This window comes from Leguminivora glycinivorella, chromosome 9 (genome assembly GCF_023078275.1).
Source record: "Leguminivora glycinivorella isolate SPB_JAAS2020 chromosome 9, LegGlyc_1.1, whole genome shotgun sequence".
In the NCBI taxonomy this organism is placed as follows: Eukaryota; Metazoa; Arthropoda; class Insecta; order Lepidoptera; family Tortricidae; genus Leguminivora; species Leguminivora glycinivorella.
In genome coordinates, this window is record NC_062979.1 from 10,618,394 (window position 1) to 10,642,985 (window position 24,592).

The window sequence follows — 24,592 nt, forward strand, 5'->3', positions numbered from 1 at the left end:
ATGGGCATGTAATGCGGAGGAATGAAAACAATGTTATAAAACCAGTGGTAAATATGAAGGTGGATGGATACAATGGTAGTGGAAGGCCTAAGAAAAGATGGATGGAATGTGTGAACAATGATATGAGAGTGAAAGGTATTAGTATGGAAATGACGGCTGATAGAGATGAATGGAGGAAGATGATCTGCCGCGTCGGCCCCAAATAATGGGAAAAGAGCAAGGGAATGATGATTAGATTGTAATGAGAGAGCGTTTTAACGGTTTTCATAGGCGTGTTTGTTCATATATCCAGGTATTCACACCAATATTTAAATATTATATGGGTATTAATATAATATAAAAGTAATACACTAAAATTGTTGTTAAGATTACACTACTATGTTTAAATAAACAATACAATTCTATTTATATTTTGGCATTTGCGCTTAAGGGCATTTTTAAAAATTGGGACCCAAAATGAGTGACAGTTGTTAACAAAAATTTACTTGATGTCAGTTTTGTGACGATAATTTAAGAATACAATTTGTCTAGAAATTGTTGCATGTTCTAAATGTAGATTATTGCTTATAGTTTATGTAATTAATACAAAAGCAATATTTTTATTGAAACTTCATGCTTAATTGTCGTCACAAAACTGACATAGAGTTAATTTTTGTTAACAACTTTTACTAATTTTTCAAAATGCCCTAAAGATCATTTGCGACCGCGTCCTACGCGACGGTTCGAGCGGCGACAAGGTTGATACAGCTTATGGCCCTTGGGGAGAGTGAGGATATTTCCGACCACTTCTACATATACAAATATACTACTCAGCATAAACATAGTCGACTAGTCGTAGGTCGAGGCGTGGGAGACGCCCACATTGGGTTTCGTGAACTTACTACCAAAAGTTATTTTGTACAAATATGCGTTAATGTTATTGTTGTAGAAAGGTCAGGTCAAATAGATTAATAACCTTTATCTTGTAAGATATTTTATTTATTTTGCAGATCTAAGTTTATTAGTTTTGCAGTTTTAGGATTTACGTGCTGACATGAACGACTACGTAGTCAGGAGCACGTACTTCATATATTTAGGTACTTAAAGTTTTAATACATTACAGGGACATAAAAATACGCATTGCGTCCTCCTGGGAGAAAATAATATCCAAAAAATTCATATATTTTACGTAGATATATACGGATCGCTCCGTGGCGTAACTTTGTATCCCATCGATGTGTGAAAAGCTATAAAGAGACATAACTAAGACTTGCTAATTTTATTCCTAGCTTGGCCATTCCGTTACTGCCGCGCGGCGCCGTTAACATACCTATTTAAAAAGTGGTTACCCATGGAACTCGACGTTTTATAGGCACTGGTCCCACCAAAAGCGAGCTATCGGCTATAAAAACGAAAAAAAAATTAAGATAGTCGCTCCCGTGTAAATAAGAGAGAGCGAGCGATTTGTAGCTCATAGCTTGGCTACGAACTATAACTCGCTCGCGCTATCATTGCGTCTCTTTTATCTACACGGGACCGACTAACTTTTGTTCGTTTTTACGAGTATGAAGTTCTTTTCTTAAGCGCTGCCAAGGAGTGGAATTCCTTTCCGGCGGCTATATTATTCTTCAAATCAAGGGTGAACAGGCATCTTCTGGGCGAGATCACTCCATCGTAGGCCACTTCTTTACCTTTATCTAGTCTGTGGCCAAGAGTAAGCCCATTTATAATGAAAAAAAAAAAAGTATAGCCGATAGCTCAAAACATATTCACTTTTATTGGGACCAGTGCCTTGTGGTTGCATAAATATTATTTATAATGTTATCATGTCTCACAACACTTTATGGCTGTACTACGTAATTCATAAAAGTAAAATCTAAGCTAAAACGTTAAGGTTTGCTCGCACCCGGCGCCTACATGTCCGCTCCCACGGCCGGCAGTTAATTAAGAAGGATTTTCAGGCAAACTCACAATACCGACGCTTAATTTTGCTTTTAGCTTTTGCAGACCTTTTTGTGAGAAAAATGTTATTGAAAACATGAGGACTATACGTAGGTATACGTAGTTGATTTTTTGCATGTTTTTATAACCTAGTTTTCGCGGAAAATAAATGTGAAGAGCATTATTAAAAGCAAGCTTAGTAATAAAAACAAGGAAGCGTATTTTTAGTCATGCCTACGAAAAAATAGTTTGTTATGTATAAAACGTATTTTAGACTAGCTTTTGCCCGCGGCTTCGCTCGAGTTAAAAAGAGACAAAAAGTAGCCTATGTCACTCTCCATCCCTTCAACTATCTCCACTTAAAATATCACGTCAATCTGTTGCTCCGTTTTGCCGTGAAAGACGGACAAACAAATAGACACACACACTTTCCCATTTATAATATTAGTATGGATTGTAAACGAGACATCAGTCTGCTCCGAGACTACGGGGACAACGTCGTCCGTGAAACGTCGAAGGTTTGTTAAAATTAAAAACTTAGTTATACTTACGTGATTAAGTCCTGTCTACAATAGGTACTGAATAAGCTATTTGTTGAGTAGGAGTTGACAGTACGTAACCGACGGCTTCAGGGAAATTAATAATGTTATCGGAAAGAACGGAGGGTGATATAGTTTTTTTTTTTTAGCTTGCCATACCGCACTGTCCAGCCTGTTATGTAGTTAGGTATATAATTTTTTCTTGAACATAAAATGTACCTACTTATGTATATGTACTCTTAATACTCTAATGGAAAAAAATTCCAAGAGCCTCCAACAAAATCGAGTTGATTCAGTGAAACAATGTCGCCATAATTAGTCTGAGCGAGTGAAGTGGTTTGGAAAAAGGTTCGCGCCGAGAATTAAACATAATAACTAAACGTTACGAAATCGCTCAATTGTGTAATTATTTCCTTCCTAATTTATTCTTAATATTCTATAATAGGATAATTAAGCCGATTAATCGCCATGTCGAAAAATAAACTTGATAGGTATTAAGATGAAGAATGTTCCGTTAGTAGTTTTAAAAATCATAGCGCACGGACATGTACTAGATTTTTTGTAGTAGGTAATTTCATGGATTTTGAACTTATAATTGAACAACATTAGCTTGATAAAAAAATCATAAACGTAAACCCGGATGCAGTATTATTAAGTTAACGGTAAACTCATTGATTTTGACCGACCTCATTGTACAGTGTACTTTTCTTAAACAACTATTGACGGTAAAAAGTGAACCAAAATTTAATGCACCTACACTGCCCTGTTACGCCGAAAGGCGCTAACTCAATCAGCGTAAGTTTTGAGTAAATCGCGTTTTTGTCAATTACTAATTTTCACCTACAAAAACAAACAATCTCAAGGATGTTTAAACGTATATATATATACTATTTTGACCATAGATATTTTTCACATAGCCAGATTTTACATAAAGTATACTGTTATAAGTATTTTGTGAGATGGCGCTATTTTGATTAAAAATAGGGAACTTGAACACTGAGATACGGCCTTTAACCTTAATTGTGTCATATTACGCTCCATACAAAAAACATATATTTATTATATTATATAAATACCTTGATTTTTGGTTACAAAAAATAAAACAATTTTTTTTTCAACAACTTTACTAGTCTTGACAACAAAGTACATAAAAAAGAAATCGATAATGCATTCCTTTCGATGTGAAAAAATTAGTCAAATGTTGGGAGTTCCCGCCAAAAAGACATCCTATTAGCAGGAATTAAACCCGAGAGCGATTTTAAAATATTTTTCTTTTTTGTATGATGAATTCCCGCTGGGACTGATATGACAAGGTTTGTTCTTCTTGAATTGAAATGTTTTTGATAAGATTGTTCTCATCATTACAATTTGCGGTATCTATAGGTGTAATCGCTGACTGCTCGGGAAAGCTAATGTTATATTCACTAATGGAAATAGAGTTATTTCTTAATAAATCCAATGTTTTGATAGAGATGTTTTCCCAGTTTTCTGTATTGTTGTTATCTTCTCTAATTGTATTAACAGTTTCAATCTTTGAAGTAGAAGGCTGCGTTGTAATGTACTCTTCAGGAAAACTAATTTTAGGTATATCTTCGTTAATGATGGAAAAAAATTGTTTTTTATTGTCTTTTACGGATAAAAGAGCGTCATCATTAGAATCATATATCACTGCTAGGAAAAATTCAGGGTCGATATATCGAATGTCACGTTTTAGTTTCTTAGAATCTTTAAATTTTTCTCTCTGAGATTTATTTTTTTGGGCTAAGGCCATCATCATTTTCGAACTTCTATGTGACATAGATAATCTGCAACCAACCAACATACATTTATTTAATCTATAAAATATATATAAAGGGACACTCGTGTATAAAAAAGCACAACATCTTATTTTTCTTCAAAAAATCTTTCTCTTCAAAAAAGGTTACAATCTTTCTGGTTATTCAGGCCCACCGTGTATAATCTAGTACTAATGTAAGACCGCTACATATTTTAAATACATAGAACTACGATATATATAAACATGGAATTATGAGCAAACAGACCTTTAATAAAAATGTAAAAAATACATACAGTAGGGGTCGGTGCCTAGCTAGTTATTCACACATAATATCTACTTATTAAATGCTGTTTCGTACTTATATCTACTTTGATATTACACAATAATATAAATTTATTATACAGAGTGGGGCCTGTAACAAAGGCGAAGAATTGAACTCTAGGCTATCCTCCTTATACTGATCAACATTTGTTCGGCGACTTTTAAAAATAACTTGTATTTTGATTTTTATCACCCTTGAAAGTTTTTTCTAAGAGGTAATGTATTGCGAATTCTGTTAAGTCTAAAGTGTGACAGACAACGTCAATGACAACAATAATGGCGTACATTGAAGCCAATATTTATTTTGTATGAAAAATTAAAAATTTAAAGACTTCATAATTTTTAAAAGTCACTGAACAAATGTTGATCAGTATAAATAGAATAGCCTACAGTTCAATTCTTCGCCTTTGTTACAGGCCCCACTCTGTATAACTCAACATAAAAATTATACCTACATGTTACCACGACATACGATTAAATGAAAAAAGAAATTCCATGTTCATATATCTTAGTTCATGTATTCGATTTCGAAATTTTACATTTATATAAAAAACTGGAGAAGTAATATGTAATGTAAAAACTTACCCAAATACAGATCGAGATCAAGTAGTCGATTTCCGTATGCGTCGTTTGAAAATATTGTGTGTAATTACTAATTAACTTTAATCTCACTAAACTAATTTGCACCACACCACAAAACCAATCTGCATCCTTTCGCAAACAAAATAATCAATTAAATGATCATTTCTTAACGTACCGTCATGTCTAACGGCCTGGCCACGGACACGCGCGAATTGCGGCAGCGGCAGCGGCGAGCGGTGAGCGGGAGAAACAAAAGCCTAAAAACGCATTTAGGATGCCACGAACCGCCGCCGCTGGCGACAACGCGCGCGAATTTTGTCGAGCGGCGGGCGGCAGCGGCGCGCGGTGCGATGCGCGGTGCGATGCGCGGGGGAAACAAACGTACCGGGCTAGTGGACGACGCCACGACTTACAGCGGCGCGACCTGCGATATTAAGCGGCACGTATCGGGCGGTTCGCTTCCGACCAAAAAATATTAGACGATTCGCTCGCGAAATGGACTCGCGGAAGCGCTTATCCCGGAAATATTAGATAGGTAACTTATGATTAGGTATATATTTTTGAATGTGATTTTGACGTTACCAAAAGGCTGTTTTTCATACTAGTAAGTGCCATTAATTATTATATACAGAGAGTAGTGTTTTTAGTTATTTTAATTATTTGATACTGAGAATTTTATAGTTAAGAGTTTTGAATGATTCACGGTTATTTTCATTAGACTTATATTGACCGGGATATAGACCGTGATTACCTTTTTGATTTTTGTCGAGCTCCCGATATTTCGACGCAGTTGCATGCATCATGATCACGGAAAACTGACGAAGGCGGGTGGATGTTAAAGTTGTATAGACAGCGCGCGATCTACCCTCCTTCGCGCGCGTCGGCTGCGTTCACTTTCAGCGTTACCACAGCAATTCCCGAAAAGTTTGTACATTTGGATCACGTCTCCGATTTTGATAAAAATTGGTAGGCTGATAGAGTCGATGATGCTGAGCAAGATCCACTAGGTTTCCCAAAATGTCCTAGGTTGTTTGTATGAAACTTTCCTTTTTTGTTACCGAAAATGTATAGAAATCTGGTAACAAATAAGGAAGGTTTCATACAAACAACCTAGGAAATTTTGGGAAACCTAGTGGATCTTGCTCAGCATCATGGACTATATCAGCCTACCAATTTTTATCAAAATCGGAGACGTGATCCAAATGTACAAACTTTTCGGGAATTGCTCACCACTGGTCGCGTTCACACTCGATGGTCTGTCCAAACACAGCCTGCCTGCAGAATTAAAGAACACATTGCTGCAGTCAAAAAGAACGATACTCGCAAGTCTGCTATTGCTCAACATCTCATTGAGTCGGGTGCAAATCATTGGATCGAGTTGCATAGTCCTAAGGTAATTTCGACGGAACGCCACTACATACCGAGATTGGTAAGAGAAGCCATTGAGATTCACAAATATAAAAATTTCAATCGTGAGGATGGCTTCAAACTATCTAATGTATGGAATCCAGTGATTTGTTTGTGTAAAAAACCGGTGAAGTCAGAATTGAACAAACGTAGTGACACTGTGAGTGTAGTGTGTTTGGACAGACCATCGAGTGTGAACGCGACCAGTGGTAACGCTGAAAGTGAACGCAGCCGACGCGCGCGAAGGAGGGTAGATCGCGCGCTGTCTATACAACTTTAACATCCACCCGCCTTCGTCAGTTTTCCGTGATCATGATGCATGCAACTGCGTCGAAATATCGGGAGCTCGACAAAAATCAAAAAGGTAATCACGGTCTATATCCCGGTCAATATAAGTCTAATTTTATAGTTGTTTTAGTATTGAGATATGTAATCGAAGGGTTCGATGCTCATTCTGGTGTACTCGTAAAATTTCTCCGGGTACTTTCTGTGTTCTTCATACAAAATTGTAAATTCGCCATGTGTACGTCTGTTAGTTTCGTGTACTCCTTCTCTCAGATTTAAAATATCCTGCCTGAAATATGTGCTGCTTTCGAGAAACTGACGAGCAATTTTGGATAACACCATTTTGAATCCGTCACCTCCGGTCGATGCCGCTGCCGCGACTGCGAAGTACGTGGCATGCTCCCCGCTCCGCGCTTCCCTACCGCGCCGCGCGCCGCGCCGCTCGCCGCTTAGACCAAGTCCGTGGCCAGGCCGTAACGGGAAACGTAAGGGATATGTGATTCTTAACTTAACGATCTTAAAGTCCATTTTAACTCGTAGGTATATTGTGTTAGTTTAGCCGTATCTCAATCATTGAAGAAATAACAATATCGATAGTTACTAAGCGTAAAAGGGCTAACTCCGAAAGTAGTTCGAAGGATGGACTTAACGCTTGTTGCTTTCGAAAAGCTGTAAAAAAATTTAGCGACCATTTCTAAACGTGTTTAACCTATGTCAGTATAAAGCTATTTAGCTTAAGAAAATCGAGATGCCGTCAAACTTCTTAGTAATTATAGGAAAAATTGAGATATACAAAATATTGTTAGTGGTTTTATTTAAAGATTTAAGAGAGATAGCCTTATTTGGCTTATACCATTAGACGCACAATTGTGATGGCTATTGAATGGTGAAAAAAAAACCAAAAAGGCGTATCTCAGACTTAGCGCCTTTCGGCTTAGCAGGGCAGTACAAGTGGAAGAAATGTAGGTACTTTTTGGTGCCACAGCGGATAGCGATCATCATTGAATTTCGTGCTTTATCAGCAACAGCTCTAAGCAGGGATTGAGTGCTCATCCCGGACCCCTTTGGAGGAAAAGAAGCTGAAGCTAAAATAACCCGGCTGGATTTTAGAATCCTTCAGATTTTTTTTTTAAACGAAAAATGGAAATAGAACTTGCGAGTTCACAGGACCAGGAGTTGTGTGGATCACAGAACCGATCGCTTCTGCCAACTGAGCCACGGAAGCCTATCAGATGTGTGCGATTTTATCCATTATTTTCCATTTAAAACGCCTGAGGCGAGATTTTAATAATTAAATATTGTATCAATCACAGACTTTTCTGCTTGATCGAAAATATTTCAGAATATTTCTTTTGTATTATCAGTTTTTTTAGTAAACCTTAATACTTAATGTGAATTATGATTTTTATTCACCTAAATAGATAACCAAGTGATGAACGAAAACTGGAATTCAATAACAACGTCAATTCGTCAAGTTATTTAATTAACCTCTCTTCGAGTATTGCCCTAGAACCAATTTATACAGAATAATGGCACGTGCCAATCTAAAGTGAAAACCAATCGGGACACCAACCAAAAATCAATGATATTTACATTTTGCGTTAATGTCAGTACTTACCTAAACAGAAATTTCACTTTCTTTCGTGTGGTGACGGGTTAAGAATTTCACCACCCCCTTTCTTCCCGTGGGTGTCGTAGAAGGCGACTGTGGGATATGGGTAAATTGTGGCGTAGGCGAGAGGCTGGCAACCTGTCACTGCAATGTCACAGTTTCGTTTTCTTTCAACCCCTTGTATGCCAAGAGTGGCACTGAAACTTGAGTAGTTTCATGTGCTCTGCCTACCCCTTCATGGGATACAGGCGTGATTGTATGTATGTATGTATGTATGTAAATTTCACTTTCTTTTAGCCTGCGATGTAAGTTGTAAGAAATGTTGAATGGCTATCATAAGTAGTCTGATTAGATTTGCCCTGTGATACCGTGCACTAAGTTGGAAACAATGTTATTGTAGAACAATTCGTAGATAGCAGACCTACCTACGAATTTTCGGCTGTCATAATGTTCGTTTCACGATTTGAGTAGCTACTCGCGCATCTGTGTTTATCGGCTGGTGAATTATTTAATGCTTAGTTGAAGAAAGTTATGTCATCAACATCCATACCAGTCTTATGACTGTAAGGATGTCTCTGATGTGCCATCTTTGTTATACTGCAGTAGAAGGTATTCTGATCTGATATTGTTTTCGGTTACCAGTATAACATAACTTCAGCCACATAATGTCAGGAATATTCATTATTATCCATTTAATATATTACGCGCATTTGCGATATTAATCCATTTTCACAGTCTTACCACATATAAATTAAAATGATTATAACATGTAGATAAAATACCAATGAGGTGTTGATGTTAACTGTGATTATGTCATAGTAATATTTTATTGGCTTTTAATATCACTATTTATAGAATCCTTGAGAACAAATATCAGTTTGTTTTCTGTTTGCCCTAAATAATAATCAAAAAAGCAGATACGGTACGTATTTTCAATTTCCTCCGACGTACTAAGTAAAAAAACTCGCGAAAGACTAGAATATTTATAATAAAATATCACAAAATCCACAAACAGTAGGTACCATTTGTATTTTGATTATAATTGCTATATTTCACCCGTCCATTGTTGTTTCCACGCACTTAATGCGGTCGGCTTGGTTTTAAGCCACGAAACCGCAGCTCTGACGAATCGGTTAACCAAATTGCTTTAGCACTATACAAATATACTTAGCTTGTGTACCTAATGGTCAGGACGGTGTTCCGGTTACATGCCTGATGCGGGTACTTGGGTGAATAAGAATTAAGTTTAAACTTTATAGTGTCCAGTATCTTTTATGGAGTTTTTCGTAATTTATGTGCGAAATGTCATTTGATATTTGCCAGTCGTTTTTCGGTGAAGGAAAACATCGTGAGGAAACCGGACTAATTCCAATAAGGTCTAGTTTACCCTTCGGGTTGGAAGGTCAGATGGCAGTCAGTTTCGAAAAAATAGTGCCTACGCCAAATCTTGGAATTAGTTGTCAAAGCGGACCCCAGGCTCCCATGAGCCATGGCAAATGCCGGGATAATGCAAGGAGGATGATGAGAACCAGTATCTTTTATACCTACATGATCATATAATTTAATTTTAGTCACCATTGGATCATATGCACCGCATTTCAGATTTTACTATGGTGTTTTTTCAGTCTCCAAATCTGGTTTCTGAACGACAAAAATATGATAAGTAGGTAATTATTTTGTACTCGTATGTTGCCTCGTGTACATATTTCAGAAAAAAAAATCTAAAATTTGTTTACTTCAATTGAAACATGTCTCGTAATCAACACACGATATTAAAAGTCCAAAGTCTTTTTGTATCAACATAAATATGGTACAATAAAAGATGAAGATTATGATTAATATATCTTTTACTCTACATTTAAACGGAAAAGCTAGATGAACTTAGCTTAATGTTTCTACTTAAGTCTGATAACGCTTGAGTTTTCATAGACGATATGTAAAAATCCTGTTAAACTGGTGCCTTAAAAATTCAATCGCCGGAGCTCGCTTAACCTATAAGAATATTATAGCTCCACATTCAACAAGTTTCAGCATTACCGTTCTCCAATAGTAGCTATACTTATCTCTGTACGCTCATTACCGCCAAGATCTGAACTATAAAATACTTCGAATATTGATAACGACATATTTTAACTATTGCCCGCGGCTTCACTCACGTTAAATTCGAAAATTGTGGAATGCTACATACAAATTTCCACCCCCCAGTTTAGGAAAGAGAGGGATTAGAAAGAGACAAAAAGTAGCTTGTGTCACTCATCATTCCTTCAACTATCTCCATATAAAAACTCATACCATTTCGTTGCTCCGTTTTGCCGTGAAAGACGGACAAACACACACACACACACATCCCTTTAAACAAAGATTGAGAATCTGTAATTCGTTCAATAATTATATATTTTTATTTTATGATGTCCTTAGCTATGTATGTAACTAATAAAAATAAAATAAATATTTATTAGTCAAACATAACAACTAAACTTCACTTCCATCCGACTTCATATCCGATCTATATTATGTCTATAATATTCATCTTAAACCTCGAATACGGCCGTTCAAAAGGCGACTGTATTGCTATTTGTTCATTAAACTTGCAAATTGGGATTGTTATGCTTTGCACTGATATTGTCTCAATCTCAGAACTTATCTTCTTGTATGTACAAGATGGATAGTAAAGTGAGTTTATGTTAATTACTAAACTTTTAACTATGAAGTTGAAACTTTATACTTACTTCTCAAATTACTAAAAGCACTGAAAATGTCTCACTGTCTCATGTGTGAATTTGTGTGATGAGGCACAGATATTTGTTCCTGAGTCATGGATGTTTTCTAAGTGTGTATATAAGTATTTATATATTATATATATATCGTTGTCTGAGTACCTGCAACACAAAAGCCTTCATGAGCTTACCGTGGGACTCAGTCAATCTGTGTAAGAATGTCCTATAATATTTATTTATTTATAATGGTGATAGAGTTGGTCCATGATAAGTTGGCAACTATTTTGACAGCCTCGTCATTGAAAATGTTATTATAAACGTTATCTTAAGGTAAAATTATATAACAGGGGCAGTTTCACTATAGGGTTGCGACTAGACCCTTTATGACATTTACATATAAGCCTTGCAGAGGCGGCAAAATTGGCCTGACTTTAACTGAGTCATGAGCACAACCTTTTAATAGTTATTTGTTATACAAGGGGGCAAAGTTGTATTTTAACGCCGAGTGTGGAATTGAAAAACGAGCAAGTGAAAGGATTCTATAGTTGAACCACGAGCGAAGCGAGTGGTTCGAGAATAGAATCCTGAACTTGCGATTTTTTAACACGAGAAGTAAAATACATTTGCACCCGGTGTAACACAAAACTTTTCCCCACTATAGCGATACAACGCAAAAAATGCGTTTATCACTGCTTCTATTTCCACAGGAGGTAAATCATCTTTATTACTAGATTCACCTACCTTTATCAATTTTAAAGCAGTTAATTTGACTTTATTCAAGGTTAAATTACTTTACCCACTAGTGGATAAAATGCGTTTTTACCCGCTGGTATTAAAGGACAAAACACGTGTTTCCGAGCTAGTGAGGGGAAAAATTATTTTAAAGTGCAAACATATTCAGCCAAAGTGAATTAATAATTATTTTAATTAACCAAGTTGAAACTTTAAACAGCATGAAACTTTAAAAATACGCAGTATGATTACTTCAAATTATGCCACAGTTCGTAGCGCTCTTGGTACTGCGAGCCCGAATCTCGGTGCCTAAGTGCTACGCCGTAGAGGGTCTACAGAGTAATATGCACTTACGTGCATACATTAAGCACGGAGTGCAGTGGCGGTGGTTTAAATTGGTGCGATTCGCTTGTGTGCAAGAAAACAGTGCAATTGCGTGAAATGACTTGCTTTTTTGAGTGCTGTATGTGCTTCAAGGAAAAATTGGATATGTAAGTTGCATTAATGTTCTCCAGTAACAAAAGAAGTATGGTATTTATGGAGTAGGGAACAAATCAAACTATGTATTTTATTAAATATTTTTTGATTTGTTTTTTCTTTTTTAGTAGTAACACTACTATATATAAATTATAAACTGAAATAGATACCATACACGGAAGCCGGGAATTGATCGCGGGTCTCCAGCTATCGCGGCTGACGTGCTTACCGTTACACCACCTCGACCGCCGATATACCCTTCGAAATTTCTCTAGTGTTTGTTATCTCTGAAGGCTAGGCGCCTTTGACCAACTCTAAGGGCGAGCAATGTGTGCTTGCACCACCTACATGAACAATATAGCCTTATTACGCCGTGTCTTACGATCGCGCGATCGCCGTCGCGATACTTCCATATCGATAAGGTTTGCTATCTTCGCGCGACCGTCGCCCACGCAAGCCACGGCGTTAGAGTTGGTCAGAGGCGCCTAGCCTCCAGAAATAACATACACTAGAGAAATTTCGATGGGTATACCTTACGGCGGTCGAGGTGGTGTAACGGTAAGCACGTAAGCCGCGATAGCTGGAGACCCGGGTTCGATTCACGGCTTCGCCGCCACCACCAGTGGGCTTGATCGCTTTTTTTAGTATATGGTATCTATTTCAGTTTATAAGTATGGTACTTATTTAGAACGACAGAATCTAGTTTTCTAAATGTAGCGATGGCGTTATCCTTGTGGTTTTGGAAACGACCGACTTAAGTTGACATTAATATCTACTTTGAAAATTTTTATCGTTCATTTGAACATTTTTGATCAAACGCGATTAAATCCCTTTAGAGTATTTGTTATGTTTTATAACTTATGACATTATGGTATCATTAAGTTAGGTATCACTTTGTCACGATGTAGCTAACCAATTATTTGAAATATTAAAAGTATATTTACATGAAAAGCAGCTCCGTATCTAGTCAAAAGTTGAAGATATGTTATAAAATTTCTTGCTTTACCGAAAAGTTTAGTACAAGTCTATTGAGGAAGTACTAAAATAGTTATTTTACATACATGAGAGTCACAAAGTTACAGAACCTAAGTAACTTCAATTTCAACTAAGTAATACACGTGAAAGGAAGTAGGATTATTTAAAATTATTTATAAAATCTGGATATTATTTTTGCAAAAATGAGTTCACTATTGTTTTTACATAAATTTATTTAAATTTACTTAATTGGTTTCGATTTTCCATTATTTCGAATAGTTCTCTATAAAGTGAAAAAGATATCCTGCAAAAATAATAACGCTTCGTATTGAAAACATTTGACGTTAAAATATTCTGTAATGGCGTAACATCTGTTCATTGACCTTTCGAAATTACCTTATCCACCTCTGAAAACCTATTATATATAAAATTATATTTTTTTAAAACGACCCTGAAAACGGATAAATCAAATGAAGCCGTTTCAAAGAATTTATAATCTAACAAAATGGGTTTCCATGTGTGAACAAGGTAACCTTGTAAGGTCAAAGTACTCCAATATTACGGTAACGAGTTAAGTAGACATAGACCACTTAGTTTAGTAGGGTTATAGCCTTACATAAATGTAAGTGATGGTGATGTTATTTAGCAAATGGCAGCGGGGGCAAATCTCTCGGATAACGGGCGTTAATGAAATATTTGATGGCGCGTCGCGTCAGCACAGAATAACTAATACGTATAGACAAGACACTTCTTACAAAACTGAAGTTTGACAGCAGTTCTGGGTCGAATCGTGTTGTCGTTGTCTAATCATCATCATCATCATCATCATCATCATCATCATCATGTCAACCCTCTATCATCCCTTGCTGAGCATAGGCCTCTCTTCTAGTACGCCATTTATCCGGGTCCTGAGCTAGTCTCATCCCTCCAGTTGTGACCTGATTTCTAATGCATGGCACTATCTCTTTCGACTGTTTAAGGTTATCAAAAATCAAGTAATAGCAATACTTAATACTAGGTACTACGAGCCAAACGAAGCTGAAATAGCCCATTTATATACATAATGTTCTACCACTGGTATCCATCATGACGTGGAGCTGGAGTTTTTTTTTTTAATACTAAGTATATTACTGAAGAGTTATTATTTTTTGTTCTTTTTTTGATTGGCATATTAAAAGTAAGGGCTATTTTTTCACATTTAAGTCAGTTCTATTCAGTGAGAAAATCTTTGAATGCAGAATTAACAAATTTAAAAAATAGAGTAAAGTCATTTTCCTTCATATCACATAGTCTTTGGACATCCTGTAGTGCCAGAGGGAACAGCTATTATAATATAAATATTAATTATGTTAATTTAATTTTTATAGAATGGGGAATGTCACGCAACGAACTGAACGTCGTTAATAAATCGTGACTTGTGACGAATTGTATCATATTAATGTGTGATATTACTTGAAGCTCAGTAACAAAAGTTAATATTATTTAAGTAAACAAAAAAAATACTTGACCGCGCTTTGGTTTCACAAGAAGTTTATATATAATACAATATTATAAGTATACCACTCCAATCCACCTCCACTTATATAATACATCGTAATTCGTACGTAAGTATTAGCCCGCAAAAAGATAGCATAAAAAGTGACTTGATACTTTGAACATTCGTTAAATATCTATTTTCATACTTACGACAGCTGAATACTTGAAAATAGTGTTGTTAACTTACAGTTGAACAGGGCGAGGTTGGTCAGTGTAGTGAATGTATTAAATATGGTAGGTACACACATTTACCTCGGCTGACTATGGTGATATGCCGATGAGATTTTTTTGGTTTCTGAGAATTCCTTATCGAAGAAACTTCCAGAAAACTTCCAACTTTCTCGAGAACGTTCTCTCTGACTAGCAATAATGATTGCACTTTTATACACCGTGCGTCAACATTTTTTCACGTCGTGTCGTCCACTAACGACCTTTAATTTCTTTAGCACGTAAATTCTAAAGGGAGACATTTATCACTAACCCTTCGCGTAATTAACCTAATTTGCAGGGTAAAAATATAGTCCTTTAAAAAGGATAAGGGTTAAATATAAATTTCTTTAAAAGGGACCAGCTATAGATTATGAAAAGGTTATTGCATCTGCGCTGAGATAATTTCGCTTTTACAAATTGCGTATCGGCCATCAGATTTTAGGTTTATATTTTTAAACTCATCTTGTATTTTTAGCTTAACAAAACTCAAAACATTAATAGCAAAGTAATCTTCATTATTTATGACAGCGTTGTTGAATTTTCGATTTATTTAAGTAAATGATTTGTTTGATCCACGTTACCTACTATATTCCCAGCATTGCTCACATTGCCACTGCTTAGAATTATTTATTTTGTATGGTAGGATTCCGTAGGTTCTGTATTTATAATAGGAAGAAAATCTTAGAATGCAGAATTAATATATGCTTACCTTACAGCTCATCGCCATTACTTACTGTAAGTGGTTGGGTATTACGCATGATACCTATTGCGTATATTCGACAATCTGCCAGAAAAGTGATTTATTTGACTACGTACCTGAAACAAACAAAAACAATTCCAATTCTATCTTTAGCGACTATTTCTAAAATGTGTTACTAGCGGCTAGTATCCATACGACTCGTATATATAAGGTCCTAATTTATTAGATGCAGATATTTTTACAGCTGATAGTACTCGGTCTCTGGAGTATATTAAACCGTGAAACATTATAGCTTTTACGATGTTTTTTTGGAGAAAACGGAAAAACAAATTTGCTACGTAAAAACACCCTGTTTATGTGATTATTAAATAAAAACTCATTGAACAAATTCTAGTACCTCTTTTACGTACCACTTAACTGTAACTGGCCACTTCAATGACATGTGCAGTTTTCCCGCCGAACCTTTACGACATTTACAACAAACAATTGTTGACATGACAGACAGTGTTATTGTGACATGTGATAATGCACATGATGATTTTTTTTAGACGAAATTATAATTAATTTTTTTGTTAGGAAAATGAAATCAAAAAAGTTACATGAAAAGATTTCTTAATTTATATTTAAAGTTAATTATTTTAATGTAAAGTATCATGTGTTAAAATATCTGCAACTAATAAATTAGGACCTTATATAAACTGCGTATTTATTTCATTGGGGCATAATCAAATTATCAATCTTAGACTTTGTCTTCATTTTCCATCAAGTGTGACTAGGGTCTATCGCCGATCAGTCCATAATAATAAAAAAAGAAAGAAAAAAATAAATAAATAATAAATATTATAGGACATTCTTACACAGATTGACTGAGTTCCACGGTAAGCTCAAGAAGGCTTGTGTTGCAGGTACTCAGACAACGATATATATAATATACAAATACTTAACCAAGAAATAAGCATCCTCTCGCTTAGATAGCGCCACAAGCTTCAATGAACTAACTTCTACTAGAAATAATAAACTCATGAAAAGTTTGACTTTCCATATTCATTCGCGAAAATAAAGCATTCCAGTTCAGCCACCACTAAGTGCGTTTTCACATTATTCGATCCGATATCGGTTGTCGGAAGGATTTCAAAAATCAAAGATAGCGGCTTAAATGTATGGGATATCGGTCCTACATCCGATATCGCATCGGATAATGTGAAAACGCACTTACACTGAACCAAGATCACACGGCGTGAAAAAAATCAAACATTTTATACCAATCACCAAAATGTATAACAACGAATAACGTCTTATCGATATTCACCTCATCGTCCATCGTGTTCCAACATTGAAAACCCCTTACAGAACCCAAGATCAATCCACTTAGCACCCAACCGGTTATTACCAGCAAACGGCTATTTCAGTTGCCCCCGACCCAGCAAGACCTTCCTAACAGGTTTACTACACTTTTAACTTAACATAAAATAATATATGTGTACCAATATACTATGGCGGTTACGACGTCTCGTTCAACAAGAATGTAAGGCTTCGCTTGTCCATCACTCGCGTGTTGAAGATTTCATGCAAACACACCTTTATGTATATTCGGACTTGCATAATTTAATATAATAACGCTGTAATGCACGGCAATGTGCGCTTGTGCAGTTGGCCCTAGGAAGGCGTGTTCATACCGTTTTTGTAATGTAATTAACTAGGTTATACGGTCGTAAATTGAAATAGTCACGTTATATTTTCTCGAAAAATATGTACATTTTGGCCAATGTTTGAAAAATTGATTATTATTTATTACACTGTAATCAACCCCCAGTGTAGTTTAATTTAAAACAACTAATAAATAGAAGAATATGCGATAGTAGCCGATTACACCAGCAGCTCTAGAATGGTTTTACATGCACAATTGCACATAAGATTGAATTAACAATTAAACATACAATCCCACATGTATGAAGTCGTCGAAGTTGTTAAACAGTAATTGCTACACTATGATATTAAGTTTTCGTTACAATATTTGTAATGCACTCGTTCTTATGTAATAAATAATATCATGTCAGTAAAGTAACCCACTACTGGGTTGGACATAAACAGGCCTCTTCCGTAGATATACACATAAACTATAAATGTGACTACTTTCACACAATAAAGCATAGCAACAATTCAGAAGCTAAAGTAACAAATAGCATGTCATTTCGCCTTTCGCTCTGTTACCGCTAATAGACGTCAACTATGGGACGTCCATTTAGTGTTATTAAATAACGCCGCACCTAAACCTCACTGAGGTGTGTTCAAAAGAACTAAATTTTACCAGAAAATAATAGGTTATGGACATAAATCTACTGACCATTGTAGTTGCGAAATCAAAAACGATTTCAATTTATCGCTCCAACAAGTGAACGCCATTTCAGAATATTGTCGAAACCGGAACTAAATAGTATATTACGATACAAGTGCGGAAAATTTACTTTTCGAGTGTGTATCGTACGATGATTTACAGTACATAATTATGACCCTTTGAACTTTCTACCGGACAAGAAACGAACTACTTTGCGAAGTTTTTTTCGTACCTACGAAAAAAACATCATAATTATGTGCTGAAAAAAATATCTTCGTGGATACATACATACGTATATTGTACATACTCTGCTATGCTGTATATGATTTATCGAATCCCATTTCCGCAAGTAAATTACTGAAATTCTACTCTTAAAAAAATTACCTCTCGATTTGATACATTTTAAATCCAATGTCAGAAAATCCATGAATAGGCGTTTATTTTTTTAATAAAATAAGAGGTAAACCAGCAGACAGCAGGTAAGCGATCACTACCGCCGATGGACACCCGAAACACCAGAAGTGTTGGAGGTACGTTGCCGGCCTTTAAGATGGGTGTACGCTCTTTTCCTAATTTTTTTAACAAGTATTAGGTATAATTAATTCATTACTTACTAATAAAAACTTAGGTAGATTTATCATAAGTAAACGAGAAAATGTATTTAGTTAAACAAGGCCAAACAAACTGCCCTCAGTTTACACAAGTTTTAAATTCGCGTAATTAATTAGTTTCAGAAAATTGGTTTCCAAGGTTGTTAGTTATTTGACTTAAGGAGAGTTGAAATTGAAACTTGTTCTAGTACTGGTTTCAAACGAATATCGTAAATCCAACTATGAAACAAATTAATTAAATTTATTTAAAAAAATGTTGTTTCAAAGTAGTAAAAGAAGTGTTACTACTTTGAAACAACACTTCGGCGTGGCGCATTAGCGCTAAGATTAGTCACACTACTATTTAAAAATTATAACTTAGGTACTTCGTTCGCTCTGTGATCCATTATGAATCTTGGCTTCCGACATTAGAGATCGTTATTTCGGCATTTGCCACAGCTCACGGGAGCCTGGGGTTAGCTTTGAACACTAATCTCAACCTTTGGCGTAGGCACTAGTTTTTAGCCAACGAAGCCTTTTGGCACCAAGGCCTTTTGGTTTATTAAATTAGTCCGGCTTCCCCACGATGTGTTCCTTCACCGAAAAGCGCCCAGGGTTCCTTAAATATGCTCTTACAAATGTTTTATCAGTAACATACAACGATGTAACAGGGACATTTCCTAATATTAATTAGCTCAAATGATATTAAAGTTGATAAAATATACAAAATTATAAATATCTAGTAAGTCACGTGTAAATGGATAATGTAAAGTAGTCCCACGTCGTTTTGTGCACCTCATATGTATTTCTTTAGAATTAGAACAGGTCCCATTTCACACAAAAGTGACAAGTATTGTTCACGCATGACAAACGATTTTGGACAAAGGCATATATTACTGACTCGCCCTTAAATTTGGTATAACTACCTAAAGTTTCACGTTTAGTAAATTGTTTATTACTACGATGGAATCGATACATCCAGTAGTATATTGTTTGTTTAGGCTCAAGCTCGTATATCGTCACTACTTTTAAAAAATCTCGTATCTCACGCTGTTCCTCAAAGTTAAAACGCAGTAGGTCTATATGCATTCCATACATACTTACTACAATTTTCTTTTCATTGACAGACGAAGATACAAGTTTTTTTAAAAGTAGTGACGATATGTGTATTAATTATACAGATGATTCAAAACTGTCATTAACCTTCCGGTTGTGGTGAATTCAGATCATTTGCATACTTTCAAAATCGAATGCAACGATGAAGAACGTAAGCTGCAATGCAGTCGCAAATTCTCTAAAACAGAAAGTTAGTTTAATAAAAGGTTGTAAAAACAGTTTGATTTATTTTTTGAGAGAAGAATATTCTAAAGTAACTGATATTTTTGGTGCGTTGTTACATTCTACAATATTACAAGTATGTATTCGATTTTGACTCGTGCACTAATGTAAAAAAACCGGCCAAGGGCGTGTCGGGTTCCGTAGTTTTCCGTATTATAAGATAAAACGTATTATAGTATAAAACTACTGAACCTATCAAGTTCACAACAATTTTCCTAGAAAGTCTTTATAAAGTTCTACTTTTGTGATTTTTTTCATATTTTTTAAACATATGGTTCAAAAGTTAGAGGGGGGGGTACGCACTTTTTTTTCCTTTAGGAGCGATTATTTCCAAAAACATTAATATTATCAAAAAACGATCTTAGTAAACCCTTATTCATTTTTAAATACCTATCCTAAAATATATCACACGTTGGGGTTGGAATAAAAAAAAAATCAGCCCCCACTTTACATGTAGGGGGAGTACCCTAATAAAACATTTTTTTCCATTTTTTATTTTTGCACTTTGTTGGCGTGATTAATATACATATTGGTACCAAATTTCAGCTTTCTAGTGCTAACGGTTACTGAGATTATCCGCGGACGGACGGACGGACAGACGGACGGACGGACGGACGGACGGACGGACGGACGGACGGACGGACGGACGGACGGACGGACGGACGGACGGACGGACGGACGGACGGACGGACGGACGGACGGACGGACGGACGGACGGACTTTTAGAACGACATGGCGAAACTATAAGGGTTCCTAGTTGACTGCGGAACCCTAAAAAGGCGAGTAAAACAAAAGCGGTTTATTGAGGTGTGGAAAATTAGGATGAATTTAATATTTATCGGGCGAGGTGTAATAATTTTTTCAAGTCATTTCATATTACTGAAAAAAATACTTACCACGAATAGAAAATTACACAATTTTTTTGAATGACATTTTTTGTGGCGAAAGCGCGCCATCTCGTGTGGAGTAGTTGTATTGTTAAGACTGAGAATTCTTTCGATCGATGTAGGTACTATTTATTATCAAACTAGATGGCGACACAGGTCAAGGATACGAAACAACAAACATTGACTAACTTATGATTCGCGGATGACAAAACCTGCGTATTCATTAAGTGCTTTAATTATTATTACGAATTTTAAGCTTCTTCCGTTATCTCAGTAGTATTTTTAAAATTAAATACTTCAAACAGAAGTGCATTCTAGAATTATCCGGAAATAATAGGCACATACCGCCATCTGTTAATTGTAATCCGTACTAGCAAGTACTGTTATTTTAGAACTATGAACAAGTAAAAACGAGCAATTCTTGTATATTCCTTTATTTATTTATATAGACGTAATTATAATATAAGTATTAAAACTACACGCATCCTAATTCTTATAATCTTGATACATATATTATTTTAAAGGAAATTATTGATTGCTACGCATATTTAGATAAAAAATATGTATAAATTACTGCTCGAGAGAAAACAGATAGTCTCGAAAGTCATAAATCCAAAGCCCGGGAAAGCCTGAGCCACCGCAAGCCGGCATTGTCGCAGTGACATAAAACTTGAATTAGTGAGTCTTTGAATCAACATCTTACATTGTTTTCTATTGTATAACAGTTAATACATTATTGTATAATTTTCCCAGTTATATCTTATAAAAAAAAAGCTACAGTTTTAGCCCTTATAGGATTTCCCACTTTGGCCTGCTAAGAACATAATTATGTTATCTTATCAATAAAATCTGATTAATCTGTTTCCATATTTTCGTGTCAGAAAAATAATAAAATAAATACGTATGGGATTTTAATAATTATTTAACTACTTCTTAGAGGGTCGGACTATGTTTATCATACCCCTCAAAAGGGACTTATTTACGGTTATTACCTTAAGAAAACTAACTACCTACTAGGTATCCATGCTAATATTATAAATGGGAAAGTGTGTGTGTCTGTTTATTGGTCCGTCTTTCACGGCAAAACGGAGCGACGAATTGTCGTGATTTTTTAAGTGGAGATATTTGAAGGGACGGAGAGTGACATAGGCTACTTTTTGTCTCTTTCTAAAGCGAGCGAAGCAGCGGGCAAAAGCTAGTATTCTTATATCTCCGATGCTCAATCCCCTTACCCTTTAGCACAACTTGCTATGTCGCGCGCGAGTCCATACATCAAGCGCGACTTCAAGTATGGACTCGCGCGCGACAAGACAAGTTGTGCTAGAGGGGCTGGTGTCTTAAGCAGTAAAATCGACGTGATGTAGAGGTCCATTGTACTCACTTCAGATCTTTTGTAGTTACGCGTTCGAGAGCCAAACAGCACATAGGAACGCTAAACTGTCCAAACTCACGAAGATTTTTCACCACCGCCATAGTCAAACTTCGTTCACGGAAAAGTAGTTTGTTTAATCACAGTCTTAAAATACAAAACACCATATTAAAACTTTGTATGTTGATTACCAACACTAGGATTAAAAATATTTATGATCTTTTGCATATCTTATGAGAAATAACAATTTTACGAGTAGGTATAATATTGACAGGCTTGACAACTAATGTCAAAAGAGTTTACAGTCTGCAATCTGCAAGAAATTGAAATAGTTTGTATAATAAGTATTTTCCTCTTTAATTTCATGAGAGTTATGAATTTTATTTTAATGTAGAGTGACGGTATTAAGGACAAATAGAGATATATTTTATTAAAACTGAAAAATAGCCATCTTTTGATTGATATAATTAATAGTATAAGCAATTGCTATACAAACTGAAAGAACAGATATACAAACCGAGATAAAATAAATATGTAGTATTTTATATTGATAAATTATATAGATAATTACATACCACTCAAGGTACATTTCACAGAGTCGTATCGCTATTGTCCGGTATTTTGATAACTATTGATATAGTTTCCGTGGTGTAGCGGTTATCACATCTGCCTAACACGCAGAAGTCCCCCGGTTCGATCCCGGGCGAAATTATCTCTTTTATTAAAATTTACTTATTATGCTAATCGTTTGACGTATTTCGTACATGTGTCGCTTAACTTCAAACCTGGGTAAATCCATTCTGCTTTAAGGTTGAATATGTAAAAAATATAATATTATCTGAAAGATAATCAACCTTATAGCAGAATGGATTTACCCAGTTTTGAAGTTAAGCGACACGACATGACATTGAAAGAAAAAAAATGTTTATGGTAATATTCAAGAGACTGTGTTTGTATCACTTTGATACATTCAGTTTGAGCTGACGATACGTCAATTAGACGGAGCGTGGACATAGCCTTTTCGTGTCATAGATAATGCTAATTATATTGATTTAAACTAACACGATTTGCACTCATAGTTTTAATACTAAACAGGACTTAATCGCGTAAACACTTACATTTATATTTGGCCCGACGTTTCGAACATCACACTATGTTCGTGGTCACGGGTAGACTGGCGAGGAATTGCATCAACATCTTCTAGCCACGGGAGTTTTTCGAACTACCCGCACTTGTTCTTAATTATTCACTTTTGCGCTGGGGTTGTCACTTTGCCTACACACAACGCTCACGATATCAGCCGGTGTGTCCCTACGTCCCTAGGTGTTTTGTCGGGTCAAATATAAATGTAAGTGTTTAAGCGATTAACTCCCGTGTAGTACTAAAATTATAATGCTAATTTTCAACAAAACTCCAAGCTATACGTACAATTAGCCTAAATATTAACTGACAGATATAAAGGTAATATATATTTCATATTTTGTACCCATGATGGTATTCTTTCATCTCGAGATATATTTTTTTAATAAATTATAAACAAGGTCAATCGAACTTTCACCTTCAAAGTTTTGACTCGGCGAAGTACGCTTCACAATAGTTTTTATCTCGGTTCAAAGGAGGGCAAACTCCATCGCGGGCCAACTTTTAACGAGCCCAGATGCATATCGCTGGAGATAGTTGACGCGCAGTTAACGGGTTTTAAATTTGACACATTTTGTGAATAATGGGGACAAAGATTGATATAATATTGATGTCACCACTTACAAAACAAAATACTACCTACATTACAGCAATGCCCCCGTGTGGTGACGGGTTAAGAATAAAATTTCACCACCCTCTCTTCCCGTGGGTGTCGTAGAAGTCGACTGTGGGATATGGGTTAAATTGTGGCGTAGGTGAGAGGCTGGCAACCTATCACTGCAATGTCACAATTTGGATTTCTTTCAACCCCTTTTTGCCGAGAGTGGCACTGAAACTTAGTAATTCATGTGCTCTGCCTACCCCTTTATGGGATACAGGCGTGAATATATGTATATATGTATGTATGTATTATAGCAATTACAAAATTAATACACATAAAGAAATATTGTCATTTGTTCTTGTAAAAAATAAAAACAAACATTTGACGAAAATATGATTTTGGCCACTTCCAGGCTGCGAAACAGCGCCATCTAGTTTTAAACCTAAAAATCCCATACATTTCAGGGGTACGCTTTTTTGTATGGGTTTTGTCAGTCCCGTATTAAATCCTTTTTGGTGTTACCAAAGTATTATTATCTTACG

At 35.8% G+C, this 24,592-nt stretch overlaps 1 non-coding gene across 1 annotated transcript; it reads left to right on the forward strand.

Annotated features, from left to right (window-relative positions):
- Window positions 1–22,947: 22,947 nt before the first annotated feature.
- Window positions 22,948–23,021, forward strand: Trnav-aac. Its single transcript has one exon. It is a non-coding gene; the product is annotated as a tRNA-Val (tRNA).
- The last annotated feature ends 1,571 nt before the right edge of the window (window positions 23,022–24,592 follow it).